The 6,012-nt window shown below is 34.5% G+C and overlaps 1 long non-coding RNA gene across 1 annotated transcript in view; it reads left to right on the plus strand.

Moving 5' to 3' along the window:
- The first annotated feature begins 3,715 nt into the window (after nt 1-3,715).
- Nucleotides 3,716-6,012, plus strand: part of LOC107743989 (uncharacterized) — a 3,024-nt gene continuing 727 nt past the window's right edge. Inside the window, exons 1-3 of the long non-coding RNA XR_001640449.1 lie at nt 3,716-3,823; nt 4,409-4,532; nt 4,834-4,857. This is a non-coding gene — a long non-coding RNA (uncharacterized LOC107743989). The remainder of the gene's footprint in view (nt 3,824-4,408; nt 4,533-4,833; nt 4,858-6,012) is intronic.

Raw genomic sequence — 6,012 nt, forward strand, 5'->3', positions numbered from 1 at the left:
TGGGGGAGTTGATTTTTTTTTTTTTCAATTAAAAAAAAATCAACAATTATTTAAAATAAATAGTTTATAATTATATAAATGTATTATTATTATTATTATTATTATTTAAATTGTGTCTATTTATAGTCAGACTACTTTTTATGCTTTTATATTGCTTTATAAAAATTTGAAACTTGACGAATTTTTGCCAAGTGCATATTCAAAAAACTTGTGTTTTATGGACAAAATTAAAGCATCAAAAAGCATATAGGTATGACATGAGGGTGAGTAAATAATTACAGCATTTTCATTCTGATCATTTAATGTTCTTAGAGCTATTACTTTAACGTTACTGTCTAACTTTAGAACTGCCTTTGCATTTGTGTGCATTTGTTTCTAATTACAATAACACCTTTTCTTTGTGTTGTAGCTTTCCAGGGTCTACAGCTAATGGTCAAACTGAAAATAGTACACACACATAAGCACATACACCCAGAGCAGTCAACCCAGATATCCAACCTAATCTGTCATTTTGTCAGCGTTATATTTCTGGATTACAGAGCAGAGATTAGCCTGAGGGGAGAGGATTGCACCAATGCCTTTGCGCATCAGTGGTCCTGCTTGCTGCATGTACCCATGAACTACCTACAGTAGCACTCTCACCTCTCCCATGCTTTTTAGATCACAGTTGCAATCTTTTCTTGTCTTTTATCATATAGTGACAGAACTGTGTTTGTTATTTAGCATGGCCTGAAGGTGGCAGACAAAGTACAGTTTTGGTAGTTGCTCACAGTGAGCTGTTCATAAAGCTTCCATCTCACAGTAGTGTTAAACAGGGTAAAAGCAAACATGTGACAATTACTTTTGACTGCTGAATAAGTGTTGGGTCAGACAACGTGAAGTTCTCTAGAGTGGATGCTGTGTTTATTACCACAAAAGCCTGTAGATGCAAAATCAAATGTAGTATATTGTATAAATATTGTCATCACATTTTCTGTGTATACTTTTGTTGTTGCCTCTTCTACAGAAAGAAAAAGAAACAATACTGATACTTTTGTGTAACATGCTTCACTTTAATGTTACTGTCTAACTTTAGAACTGCCTTTGCATTTGTGTGCATTTGTTTCTAATTACAATAACACCTTTTCTTTGTGTTGTAGCTTTCCAGGGTCTACAGCTAATGGTCAAACTGAAAATAGTACACACACATAAGCACATACACCCAGAGCAGTCAACCCAGATATCCAACCTAATCTGTCATTTTGTCAGCGTTATATTTCTGGATTACAGAGCAGAGATTAGCCTGAGGGGAGAGGATTGCACCAATGCCTTTGCGCATCAGTGGTCCTGCTTGCTGCATGTACCCATGAACTACCTACAGTAGCACTCTCACCTCTCCCATGCTTTTTAGATCACAGTTGCAATCTTTTCTTGTCTTTTATCATATAGTGACAGAACTGTGTTTGTTATTTAGCATGGCCTGAAGGTGGCAGACAAAGTACAGTTTTGGTAGTTGCTCACAGTGAGCTGTTCATAAAGCTTCCATCTCACAGTAGTGTTAAACAGGGTAAAAGCAAACATGTGACAATTACTTTTGACTGCTGAATAAGTGTTGGGTCAGACAACGTGAAGTTCTCTAGAGTGGATGCTGTGTTTATTACCACAAAAGCCTGTAGATGCAAAATCAAATGTAGTATATTGTATAAATATTGTCATCACATTTTCTGTGTATACTTTTGTTGTTGCCTCTTCTACAGAAAGAAAAAGAAACAATACTGATACTTTTGTGTAACATGCTTCATTTTATTTATTTGCTTCTGTGGAGCCTGCTTTATTGTTATCCTCATGTCCTTTGTCAGTGAAATGTCTGCACAATTAAATTAACAAAATTTAATTTGTATTTTTATAGTTATTTCTCACACCAGTGTTGCCAAGTCAACTTTTATAAGATACTTTTTTTTTTCTTGTTTTTCAGACCAGGTATCTATCTGTCTGTCTGTCTGTCTGTGTCGTGTGGTGCTAACATTATAATTTAATTAAATTTTCATCCAATTGAAAATCCGATTTTAAGTATGTCTAAAGAAGAGACAATAAGGACAACGAAAAATGTAAGCGTTACAAAAAAAATTTTTTTTTCACACACGAACTTTTATTTTGGTGCCGGTGCTTTTAATTACAATGCGGAAATCTACAGAGATCTTCCGCTGTCAATCATGTGAATAATGCAATAATTGCATCGGACAGCTGGTCTGCTCTTTTAAGCATTAAAACTGTGAAATCATGCAGATTAGATGTCATTAATGAAATTCATCAAAACATATTCTGTTTACATGAGAAGGGCTTGAACGTTGGCTTTGTTTGGGTTCCTGCTCATGTAGGAGTTGAGGAAAATGAAGCTGTTGATAAGCTGGCTAAATTGTCATTGAAAAGACAAACTGTGGATTTAAATGTCCCATTAAGTAGAACTGAGGGAAAGAGTATTATAAAATCTCCTAACATTATAATTTAATTAAATTTTCATCCAATTGAAAATCCGATTTTAAGTATGTCTAAAGAAGAGACAATAAGGACAACGAAAAATGTAAGCGTTACAAAAAAAAAATTTTTTCATACACGAACTTTTATTTTGGTGCCGGTGCTTTTAATTACAATGCGGAAATCTACAGAGATCTTCCGCTGTCAATCATGTGAATAATGCAATAATTGCATCGGACAGCTGGTCTGCTCTTTTAAGCATTAAAACTATGAAATCATGCAGATTAGATGTCATTAATGAAATTCATCAAAACATATTCTGTTTACATGAGAAGGGCTTGAACGTTGGCTTTGTTTGGGTTCCTGCTCATGTAGGAGTTGAGGAAAATGAAGCTGTTGATAAGCTGGCTAAATTGTCATTGAAAAGACAAACTGTGGATTTAAATGTCCCATTAAGTAGAACTGAGGGAAAGAGTATTATAAAATCTCGAATGACGGATAAATGGCAACAATACTGGGATATAAACGATACGGGTCGACATCTTTATAATATTCAGGAAAAAGTCGGTGTTGGCAGAATGAGGGGCAGAAACCGAAAAGAAGAGGTTTTGTTCACTCGGCTTAGAATAGGACATACTGGACTGAATCAGACAATATTCAAAATAGGCAAATTGTGAATATTGTGGAATTGTGGAAAATTGTGAGGTAACGGAATCAGTGTTACATGTCTTATTGGAATGTAGGAAATATGAGGAGGAAAGAAGGGAAATGTTTCAAATGCTAAAGAAAGACATTGTAAATGTTAATGTTCAGAAGCTTTTAGAAGGAAGTACTTGGAATGTGGTCAAACATCTCATGATTTACCTAAAAAAAATACAGGATTGATGGAAAGAATATAATTAGTTCCCTTGTTTGTCATATACTGCTCCACACTCCAGTCTGGTATGTGGCGATAATGCACTTTTAAAATTGGTTGTCAGCCATCAATCTAAAGAAGAAGAAGAAAACCCAAAACCAAGACAGGGGATTATAGTACGGAATCAAGTCATTGGGATTTTTTGTCACCATGATTTGGTTAAATCGACTCGTATAAAAGAATATAGTCTTTTTGATTGTTTTTTAATTTTTTTATTTCTAGTTTATTTATTTGTTTTGATTGGTTTTTATGGTTTATTTTGTCCTACAAGCAAAATCCGGATCCATACTTTATTCCAGTCGGTGGCGGTAATGCACCAGTCAGTTAGGTTGCCAACCGCCAATAAACACCAAAAAAGAAGAAGAAGAAGATCTTCCGCTGTCTCCCCTACTGAGCTCTCGCTGAACAGTGAGTGACCTTCTCCGAGTGGTCCAGTGCACTTATATACTTGAGGTGAGTACGTTTTCTTATAATAAATGTATATGTTTTCAGTTGGCATATTTTAATTTAGCACTGACCATTTCAAGAAGATTCCCTGTCGTTTAAAACATTAACGTATTTGTTTCGGTTATTGGACCATATAAGGCCTTGCCGAGCGCCTTAAATGAATCAACATTGGTTAATAATGGCCCAAGCTTGACACTTGAATGGCACACGTGAACCGCGGAATGTTTTTCATAATCTCTACGATAATTTTATTTCTGTATTAACGTTAGACGTTGAAAAGAGCTGTTGTTCCTTTTGCCATTCAAGTGACGCGTTATCTTTAAACTGAACTGAATACTGAGTGTTTTTGCCCTTTTTTGTCACCATCTTAATGACTCCGTATATTAAAGTCTAATAGTGTTCATTTTTCTCGAGCTGGTCTATGAATATATGATTAATGTCCTTGAAAGTGCTGTTTGTGTCGTGTTACCCTATGGGTCATTCTTATAACGTGGCTCATAGCATTTGCACGTTCAAACATATGTATGGTAATGTTACATGTTTTTGAAGCCTTTTAGACAAATGTTCATGCATCCTTGTTTTGATCACTAGATGGCAGGCGGTGCATTCGCTGGCTGGTGGACTAAGGTGGCCCCCTACTACACCAAAGCATACCAGGAGATGTGGGTTGGTGTAGGAATCATGACTTTCATGTACTACAAACTTTCATATGGAGGTGAGAGGTCAAGTTTGTTGAGGAGCTCTTTAGTAGTGTGCATACTGTCAAAATGTCATTAACCCTTATTTATTTTGTGGTTCATATTATAACAATGTACTTCGTAAACATTGTTCTTGTCATTAAATTATTAATTTGTATGTTATCTTATGTATCTTCTAAGCATAGCCCATGTTCATAGACAGTTTTGTTACACAATATTTTTAGAAACGTCTAGTGTCCTTTTCAAGGTGACAGACTTGACTTTAAGAGCTTGTTAATGTTCTTATTAAATATTAACAATAATATTGCTGTTTTGCAGGAAAGAAGAAAGCAGTGCAGTCAAGTAAGTATAAGCAGTTTTTTTTTTTTTTAATGTCTAAGGAGAGAGGCTTTCAAACTTTGCTCCACATGGGAGTTTTAGGTGTTAGGTAGAAAAAAGTTTAGAGAAAACGGGTTAAAAAAAATTTAAAAATAAGATTCATAAATAATAGATGTATACGTATTATAGTGAGAAGTAAAAAATTAAAAATATAAACTAAATATTTTCCAAATAATATTTTACACATTTGTAATAACTTTTCACAGTATATAAATGGGGGTTATGCACAACAAACTTCTGCATGCTGTAAAACATGTCACGTCACTTCCGGTTCAGATCTTTTGCATGTGCTTCATTAAATTTGGAGCTGTTTTACTCTATAGATTGCTTCAAAGCAGATACTAAAGATGATCATAACTGATGTCCATCACATATGCAGATTGATATCTAGGAGTTTGTTTTCTCTTCTTCTCACTAACATTCTGATATTAAGATTGAATAAAATGGCAACAACAAAAAAACTAGGTAGGTTAACCGATTACCTTAAAAGTCCATAGATATTACCATCAGTTCATAATGCTGTAATGCACTTTCTCTAACAAGCAGATGCAATGAGACCTGTTTTCCAGTTTGGTCAGGTGATGTTCGACACATACCCCATTGGGTCTTTATTAGGGGTGTAACGGTACACGTATTCATACCGAACCGTTTCGGTACGGGTCTTTCGGTTCGGTACGCATGTGAACCGAACGAATAGTTTTTTTTTTTTCTCCGGAAATTCAAATAATAATGGCGTTTTGACAGTCTTTGATGTGGCATGACAGATCGCTGTATGATAATCTATTTAAAAATAAATAGTAATGAAATTTAAGTTTGGGTTAAGTTGTTAGGTCTAATTGTAACCTTATAATGTAAAACGGCTCCCTATAGTTTTAAGCATAAGCTGAGGTAGATTTTTATCACTAAGAACATTTAAACTATAACTGAATGTATTTAAAGAAAGAGCAACTTGTTCAGTAAATCTAATTGTAACCTTATAATGTAAAACGGCTCCCTATAGCTTTAAGCATAAGCTGAGGTAGATTTTTATCACTAAGAACATTTAAACTATAACTGAATGCATTTAAAGAAAGAGCAACTTGTTCAGTAAACCATTTAAAAAAAATTTAAAAAAAAGTT

The sequence above is a fragment of the Sinocyclocheilus rhinocerous genome, unplaced genomic scaffold (assembly GCF_001515625.1).
Source record: "Sinocyclocheilus rhinocerous isolate Xijiao unplaced genomic scaffold, SAMN03320098_v1.1 scaffold2542, whole genome shotgun sequence".
Taxonomy (NCBI): Eukaryota; Metazoa; Chordata; class Actinopteri; order Cypriniformes; family Cyprinidae; genus Sinocyclocheilus; species Sinocyclocheilus rhinocerous.